The following is a 10203-nucleotide window of genomic DNA, read 5'->3' on the forward strand; positions in this document are numbered from 1 at the left end:
GGCCTGATCAGTCCCTGTGTGTATCAATCTATTATTAATTCAGAACAAACATCTCAGTTCTTCGCTCAATTATTGATGGTGTTTTTGTAGCTCGTCCACCAGATGCCAGACTCACAACGTCACTCATCAAACTTTTTTAACATAGCTTTGGAGTGAGCACTGAAATTCTTTTCAAGAACTTAAAACAACACCCCTTCTCTCCCTATCTCTCTCTCTGAAACACCCTTTCCCCCCCCCCCCCCCCCACACACACACACATACACACACACACACACACACACACACACACACACAGGCGCTCGGACATCCGGGGTGTAGAATGTGTTCCGATTTGTTTCCTGTACCTAGGGTGAAAAAGATATAGACAGCGTGGAGGGGTGAACCGCTCACTGTATAACGGTTTGGCCACGGGCGCCCCACTGGAAACATGCGCGAACACACAAAGAGCTGGTACCGTATGCGTCAGCAGGTTTCGCGCGAAGCGGTCAAAAGAGGCTTAAACTCAATTCAATGTACAAGCTTAGGTCTAAGTAGGCTGCAAATGTGGCGCGACCCGAACTCGCAATGCGCTACGTCCAATATGATAAATAACGCACATATTCGGTAGGCCTAGTCATTGCTCGGAAAACCATGCAGCCATGGTCAGGGGAAAAACTGTCAATAATGAATGCAAAGCTAGAGAACACACTGAAATATAAATACAATATAAGACTAGTTAATCTTCACTTAAGGCAAGGATCCTCACAGAAAAAAACGAGAGAAAAAAAACAAAACCCGTTCGCTCTCAGAGAAGGGGAGCGCGGCGGTGGGTGTATGTGCGCGTCGCCATCACACGCTAAAGGGAGAGGACGAGGACGGAACTTGTTCTATCGACAGTTAGGAAATACAAACATAAACAGCAGGCTAGGTTTGGATGTAGTCTTAAGGTGTAATAGTTATTAGAACAGGCCTATATGTTATTTGGCAGGTTTATTGAACTGAAAAGGACACGGGGAAACGATTACACCCAGAGGATCAGCTACACGTGAATCCACCCCCAACAGATGAATGAGAAGAGCCTCCGGTCAACATTAAACCTAACACACAATTCAATTAAACTTTGATGGAAAAAGGCGTGTACGTACCTCCGCGCTACTCAAAAGCCTGTAATGACATCCGGTGCAATATGATTCCCACTGTTCAGTCACCGTGTTCAGTCAACTTTTGTATTATATCTCTAAAAATAGATTATGTCATACACCACAGCATGTAGCCTGCAAGCAGACATCAAATGCTGATTTTGGCAAAACAACTCTGCAAGGCAAGAAGAATTACATCTATGTTAAGATATTGCATATGGTCCTGGCCGGCCAAACAAGAACATCATCTCCAGCCACCTCCTAGATACCGTAAAGCCATGTGGCTTTGCGCATGCGCAGTTGGCACCGTTGCCTTCGTTTCCACGCGGGCAGAGCCGCAAGCTGATCGCTTTGTCTGACTGATATCATGTACCTCATCTGTATGCAACCCTCTTAGCGAATACATTGTTATGTCTCTATAGTTACATGTTAAGTGTGTGTGTGTGTGTGTGTCCGTGTATGCGTGTGTGTGTGTGTGTGTGTGTGTGTGTGTGTGTGTGTGTGTGTGTGTGTGTGTGTGTGTGTGTTTGCGTTGCGAACTGCGTTGTGAATTTCGATGCAAATAGATTTTATTGTCAATGGCGTTTTCTCCTACATATATAGCCAGCTATTTCTTAATAGGCCAGTAATTGGAAAAACGTGGATAATGTGTGTTATTGGAGACAAGCAGATGGTCGCAGTGTATGGAGTTTCTCACTAGATGGCGCTGTTGTCCTGTTAAGGGGTATATGACCTACTCGGACTGCACTGCTTTGTAAACCACCTGTTCTGCTTTCTCAGACGGCCTTTTGACATAAATAATATAACTTGTATTCATTATCCCTTTACCATATTTAAATCATCATTATTAAGAAATGCTTTTTACAGAATAAAACATAGATTGGATGAAATAAAACATAAAATAAATTTTATATATATATATATATATATATATATATATATATATATATATCCATTATCTATTCTATTCTTCATTCACAAATCCACCCATCGGTAAAACACATTTAAAACGTAATAAGCTGACGGTTTAATTTAAGGCTCCCCACTGCCCCCTAAAGGCAAAGTCCACAATATATGTCTGACTCCTGAATTCTGGCTACATTGTACACATCTTTTTTTTTTACCAGATTATGCGAATTTGTAGCAGCTTACTTTTGACCAAGATATCAGTTTTTGTTTTTGCCAGTTACAATGAATTTGACTGACGTTACATAGGCCTTTGGATGTGTTTTGGTTTCCAGGCAATTATGGTCATCCCATTCCCTTTCTGGTCTGCTGCGATTGGCGTGAAACCCATGAACAAGAATGGGTTTTGGAAAGAAACACTGGGAACTGGATCATTTAGCAAAGGAGAGAGAGTATGAGAGACCGAGTAAGGGAGAGGGGGAGATGATGAGAGCTAGAGAGAGAGGAAGAGGGAGAGATGATGAGAACGAGAGAAAGAGAGAGATAGAGAAAGAGAGAGGGAAAGAGAGGGAGGAAGATAGCTCATATAAGAGAAGATGAGCGAGAGAGTCAGAGAGAGAGAATGCTCATGCAGCCAAAGTCCGTCTGCAAGATGAAGCAGTGTCGTGTTTTGTTCAAGAGGGAAAATACCACCATAAACACCACTGGAAGGTCCAACTCTGGAGGTGCTGCTCTGAGTGTGAAACCCGCCCTGAGAGCCATCCAACATGTTGACTGAGTTCGAATGTCTCCCTCTAAACAACACTGACAGCTGCGGGGGAAACAGAGCATATCTACCGTGTAGAAAGAAGAAGACGGAGAAAGAGAAGAAAAAACGTTGTAAAAGCCGTCTGAATTTGCAGATTGGCGTTTGGATTCTTTTTTTTAAAGCGCAGGTTTTGGCTTGGGATGGAATGCTCTTCCAAGGGCAGCACCTGGTACATTCAAATTAAACGAGGGAGAAATCCCCCCCCCCCCCCCCCCCCCCCCCGGTCTCCAGGCGTCCCCGCTGACGTTTACAGAGCACTCCTCCAGACCGGGACCCGCTTGAGGGGCCGGGAGGCCAGGTCCAACTGGAGGCTCCTTCACTCTCCACGGCCAAGGACCCAGGCACTGACAAAGACAAAGGGGAGAAGGTGTGTCTGTGTGTGTGTGTGTGTGTGTGTGTGTGTGTGTGTGTGTGTGTGTCTGCTTGTGTGTGTGTGTGTGTTTGTGTGTCTGCGTGTGTGTTTTCATGTGTGTGTCTATGTGTGTGCATGTCTGTGTTTCTTCGTGAGTGTGTGTGTGTTTGCACGTGTGCATGTGTGCGTCTGTGTGTGGGGTTTGTGTACGTGTGACTGTGTCTGCATGTGTGTGTCTGTGTCTGTGTGAGTTTGTGTGTGCTTATCTGTGTGTCTGTGTGTGTGTGTGTGTCTGTGTGTGAGAGAGAGAGAATGATAGAGAATAAGACTGTGAGTGAGTTTCATTGCATGAGGCAGTTTACAGTATATGCCTATATTTGTACGAACCACTCTCTTTCAGGCATACACACACACACACCACACACCACACGCAAACACAAACACACACAAACACACAGACACACACAAACACACAGACACACACACCAAACACCAACATACACACACCTACACACACACACACACACACACACATACACACACACACACACACACACACACACACACACACACACCACACACAAACACACACACACACACATACATTCTGTGAATTCAGGTCCGGATTGAGATGACTTTGAGTCTGTGTGGTCCAGCTTCCACCTCGGCTTGGCCAATCCAGAGCATGGCAAACAGAGCAAGCAAGGGAAAGGGAGTGGCCATCCCATAATTAGACACATCATAACCGTGCCAAACATGCCAACCTGTAGTCCTGCAACCAATGGCAACCACATGAGGGCACCTGTTCAAAGCCAGTGCGGAAGGTGGTGCGGACGAGTGCAGGCGGTGGGCTTAATGGCCAGGCTAAAACGAACCGGGCTCAGCCACCAGTTTGACATGATTCAATGTGGAACATTTGGTGTAAGGTGGATGTGTTGATTTAGTCAAGACAGTTGGTGCCACTGAGCATGGGATTTGGACTGAGAATTAGATGAAAATGTAACCGAGTGCCAAGCAAAATAGTTTTAGAATTTAAGGAAACCTAAGATGGAAAATAATTTGAGAAACAGGGATAATATTTATGTTGCAGTTAAAGTGGTCATACCATAAATTTAGTTTTCATAATAATTTAATTTCAAGGTCCTTCTACAATAGGATTATATTTTTTTTATGTTAAAATACATTATTCATACTGTTCATTGCTGCAGAACCACGTACGTTTTCGAGCTGCGGTTGATATTGCATCTAAAATTCAGGCCGAACAATCGTATTGACCCAAAACACCATAAAAACCAAGAGTAGAGCAGGACATTCATAGTGGTGGGTAATTATGTTCTAGCTTTCTAATATTTCGTGAGGGATGTCACAATGTCACAGGAGTATGTTCTGACTGTAATTGAGCTGTTTCAGGCAGTTCAGGAGAGGTGTTTTCTGTGGCAGTAGGGGACTTCATTTGGCATAGACTTTGAGCTTTGTAGCTTGGCAGGCCTTATACATGAATAAACAAGCTATTTCACACACTAAAGCAGGGGTGTCCAAACTTTTTTCACTGAGGGCCACATACAGAGAAATCTACGAAGGGCCGGGCCACTTGGCAAAAATAACACAATTTTAACCATATGAAACCACATAACTTGATGCCTTTATATCTTATATATCGTTGTTGTGCCCTTTAAACTCCTCAGATCAAGCAGCTTCTCTGTAGTGAAAAAGTTGTCGTCAACTTCCCGCAAAAATATCAATAGCTGAGCGGTGTCGGTGGCATCTCTGCTCTCTTCGCATGCAATTGAATAAAAATCCAAAGCACAGGCTTTTTCCAACACTTGGTGTCTTACGTTTGCTGATAGGTCTTCAATTCTCCACACAACTGTGTTCCTGGACATGCTAACATTGTTAAATTCCTGCATTTTCTCAGGGCACATTATTTCAGCAACTTTTGTGAGACACTGCTTTACAAATTCATCTACCTCATAGCTCGCCATTGTGGCGCTTTCTTGTGTTTTGTTGGCCCGGCTAAAAAACTGTTCTAAAAAACTGAGTTTGCAGGCTTGCTGCTATCTGTATGACTTTAATTTGTTGCTCTGCACCAGTATAGGACACGTAGCTGCTCTGATGTTTAGTTTCATAGTGTCTTCGTAAATTGTAATCCTTCATCACACTTTCCTTGCAAAATAAACAGACACACTTCCCCTTGACTTCTGTGAAGAAGTATTAATTTTCCCACCGTGGCTGGAATTTTCTGCACTCACTTTGGATCTTCGGTTTCTTTGGTTCTGCCATCTTTTCTCACTGGCGGGAACATTTTTCGTTGATTGCTCTTTTAATGGGAAGTCGCCTCACTTGTTCGAACAGTAGCTCCACCTAGTGGGTTAACTAAGAAATGCAATAAAGTCAAGCAAAAAAATAAAAAATTAAAAGGGCCATATTACATTATATTCTTAAAATGTGCCGCGGGCCAATCAATCAGTTTTGACACCCCTGCACTAGTGGGTCAACTAAGAAATGCAATAAAGTCAAGCAAAAATATAAATGAATAAAAATAAAAATTAAAAGGGCCATATTACATTATATTTTTAAAATGTGCTGCGGGCCAATCAAAAGTGGGCCGCGGGCCACAGTTGGCCCGCCGTCCGTAGTTTGGACACCCCTGCAGTAAAGGAAAGGGAAAAAAACCCAAAGCATAATATGACCCCTTAAATGTCTAAACTCAGGATGGTCAATGGGAGAAAGAATACAGTTGGTGCTGTAATACACCCCATCTTTCTAATCTTAACTTCTAACAACAGAGTGAAAGCACATTTTTATTTTATGTGTATTCGATTACAGTGTATGCTCTAATAATACTTCAATATCCGGCTCATGCTGGATTATGTCTGTTATGCTTCCACATTGTTTTGATTGCTGGGTTGGAAAGCATTGGTAACATTTTGAGACCTTATAAAAAAGTGGTTATGGCAGAATTGCCAAATAGCCAGGCTTTTCTGTCTGTTATTGGGCATGTATATGCTTGTGAATGCATGCTTGCGTGTGTACGTGTGTGTGTGTGAGTGTCTGTCTGTCTGTCTGTCTGTCTGCCTGTGTGTGTGTGTGTGTGTGTGTGTGTGTGTGTGCATGCGCGCGTGTGCATGCGTGCCTGCGTGCGGTCGTGTGTGTGTGTGTGTGTGTGTGTGTGTGCGCCTTTAACACTTCATCTTGTTTCCTGGTTTACAGTTTGGATTCATTTTCTAAAGGTTCCTTTTAAATTGCCTCGTTATGAAATTGCTACTTCCTTTTTTCTGATTTTCTTTTCAATTTTTTTCCTTTTTACCCCATCTGCCAGTGCCATTTCCGAGCATGTGAGCGAAAGCAGTCGTCTCCGGGGCCCAGAGGGAATTCATCAGAGATATATGAATGTATGATTTATGCTGGGGCACACTGCACAAACCGCAGAAGGTGTGTGAAGGAAGTTTCATACTGTAGGGCGCATTCACAGCCCACCACCTGGGACACGCCACTTTCCACATACCTCCCGACCAGAGCAGAGCAGGGCTCCTGAAAAGCCTTTCGGGAGGTAACTCTCATTCCAGCTCCTCAACAGGACCCCTTCATTCACACGCAGAGACATGCAGAGTGTCTGCTACTTGTGATAGCCACAACACTCATAATAGTCTGTAACCAACAGGAAGAAGAACCAAAATCGTTTTAATAGTCGTTGTAGTCATGCTAGCCGTAAAAGGTTTAAAGCTAACTCAAAAGGCACAATAAGTCACAAAACATAGCAGAAAGACGCCGAAAATCCCAAATATCCGAAAATCCCTGTTAATCAGTATAGTTAAGACTGTTATTACAGCTTGCAGTCAGAAGAGATCGATGCAGGCAGCGTAACTGGAAGAGCTCTGTGATCCAGCTGCCTCAATGTCATGTTTTGAGAGCTACAAAAGGTATCCACTGAAACACCCAAGGAGAGTGTCCACATCATAGTCTACACTCCTCCTTCTCTGCATACACATTGAAACGCGTATTAAACACGCGTCAAATACATGCATCAATGCCTTTGCCAGGGGGTGATTATGTTGAGCACTGTCATGTGGGAGAAAGGGGGGATATTTCCACCTTAATACAGTCAAGATGTGTCAACATGAGTCCTGCCTCTCTGACAGCATGTGCAGTCCGGAAATAACCGGCTTTTGCGGAATCGTCTGTCAGTCTGTATATGTAGCATATTCAATATAAACTAGAACAAAAGAATCCAACTTCTCCACGGTTCAGTAGCTGTTGAGTGACCCTAACGAGGCCAGCTGTGAACCATTTTAAAAACCAAAGGTCCAGATCATTGTTTTGCTTTCGGGGGGTGGTGGGTGGGGCTGGAGCCAAGAGGCAGGAAGCAGCGCTGTGGTGGAGACGGTTTGGTCAGCATGACTCACCGCTGGTGGAAAATGGGTCAAATGCATACTTATGGACACGAAAACGTCAACGCAGCACACATTACGATCAATACGTGGGGCCTGGTCCACGGAACCACCGACTTGCACTAAAAACCCACCGGCATCCACCACCCAGTGGGCTTCACCAACTGGTGGTGGTGGTCCATTCATCATCCTACATCCGTGTGATGTCACCGTAGGATGTAGGGTCGATTCAAGTGAGTGACTCAGTGTGTGTGTCATGGCTGCCGTGATGTGGGTTACGGTCACAGCTTGTACCCTTTTGAGGTTTACTTACTAAGGCCCCCATTAACGCAGGGTTTTAAGTCGACTCACGCAAAGGAATAAAGGCGCACACACAGGCACACGCATGAAACACACGCACACACACATGCATGCAAGCAAACACAGACACAATCACGCGCACATGCACACAGACACTTACAGCGACCTGACTTGTCCTCGTTTGGCCTTTGTGGGGGGTGGGGTGCTCCACTGTTTTAGTGGCCCAATAAAGTGTCCACATGAAGAAAGTATCTCAGCACACAGCTGATGTCAGAGAGGGCTGCCTCAGTTTAGCGTGAGTTCATGTGGCTCTCGTTTGGCAGTAATAGGAGTCTGGTCTTAAAGATTTAGTGTGTTCTGTTCTGTTCCTCCTTCTATTCAATCCAATGTTAAGCTCTCACTCTGTTTCTCCCATTTCTTCTCTTGCTCCTTTCCACTATTGTTGTTTCCTTGTTTCCTGTGTGAAGCACTTAGTACTGCAGTTAAGCACAGATCGACACTATATAATTAGGGCTGGATGGATCGGTTGATAGACGTATTGATCAATTCTGTGCCTCTTGCTTTGTAATGTTTAACCCTTATCTCCTCTTGCTAACAGGCTACATTTTTTAATGATTTCTGCAGAGGGTTTTATTCCAACCAGACCTCTGCCGTCCTTCACTGACTGACTGTCAATCCCCAGGGTTCACATTACTGGTGTAGAAATGGATTTTAAGATATTACTTTCATTTGCAAGGGTTTACACATAAAAGGATTATATCGTGATTGACTTGTGATTTCAATAAAAAACTCTTCATGAGGAAGTATACCCAGTTCTAATTGATGAAACATTTTAGAATGATGTATTTAATGCACACATACACACACGCGCAACGAACAAGAGATTCTCAGTGGAAAGTATAGCCGTTTACTTCATTTACTGCAACACAACACAGCGGAACACAACAAGTAGAGATGTCTTCGATCACGATAGATCTAGTAGAATCATAGACACAGCTCTAGGGAGGTAATTTAACCTAACTCAAACCAAAACCAGCTTTTGAAACTCTAGATCGTAGGGCTGTCCTGTGCCAAGAGTGTCTGTATGTGACCGGGACTTCAGCTTGTTGAGAATAACAAGCAGCTCCATAACTTGGCGCATGGGGATTTTGTTCCTTCCAGTCATGACAAACGGGGCAAGGCACACCGAGAAGAAGATGAAGAACTGAGGTCCTCCTCCCAGCTGACCCAGAGCACGCGTTCACTCTGTTTGGGCCTCGCGAACCGGTTCACCCAGCAGCAGCAGTGTGGACCGCGTTACCCATGAGGAATAATATTTGGGAATAAAATGTGTGTTTGAATGTGCAATTAAACAGATAGCAGGAACTGTCTCACTGGGGCAGGAGAAATCAGGTTTCAAGAACACAGAGGAAAAACGAACAATGTCCTTAACTGTTTCTTTTTAAAGGGGCCAGCAGGCCTTTATATTTTCCGTGGAAAGCAGACAACAGGGCAAGCCCGACCTGCCAGTGAGACTATTATGGAATATGGACAGAGTTCTGATGGTTTTGGAAGCATTTCTCTCGAAGAAAATCTGTCTGCTGTGTTTATTCCATCCTTGAATTCAAATATAAATGTAATGCCTCAAACAAATAAAGTGCTCTGGTGAGAATAGAAGGGACATTCCTCTATTTCTCCACCATTCCTTTTTGTTTGTGCTCCATGTCTAACAGGGTTTTTCCAAGGGTTGGGCTAAATTATCACATCCATGGCTCGCTGTAAATTCAGTTAAGCTAAAGTTAAGTCATTTGTGTTTAGTCTTCAAACCATGCCAAATTAATTGTTGGATCCCGAAACGATGGCTTTAGAGTGTAAGTCAACCCTCTGTTTCAGCTCTTACTCGAATCACAACCTGAATTTTGGAGCAGAGTCCAAGGTTCATAATCTCATCGGGTCGGCGGTGCTGACAGAAACAAAAAGAAGCTTGCACATGTTTTCTAGTGACGGTGACACGTTAAAGCAAGATAACAACATTTGGGATTCACTGCAGCGAACCCCAAAAGATACCCGTTGATATCCAAGCTAACATCCGTACCTCATTGGGCCACATATTTGTAGGGCTAACACCAGTCCTTAATAGCTTGTTCTGAGTGGTCAACACAACACCCTATACAGTTGTATGGGTTGGAAATAAGATCAGACCCTACAAGCATGGCCTCTTTTCCATTCCACCCAAGCCAAGATAGACTGAAGGTTTACCTGGGTCAATTAGAACCTGTGGCGTGGCTTATTTACCATTCCGCTCATTACCAATATCAACTGAATACCAATACAGTATCTTCCTGCCTGGGA

This window comes from Pollachius pollachius (genome assembly GCF_949987615.1).
Source record: "Pollachius pollachius genome assembly, chromosome: 16".
In the NCBI taxonomy this organism is placed as follows: domain Eukaryota; kingdom Metazoa; phylum Chordata; class Actinopteri; order Gadiformes; family Gadidae; genus Pollachius; species Pollachius pollachius.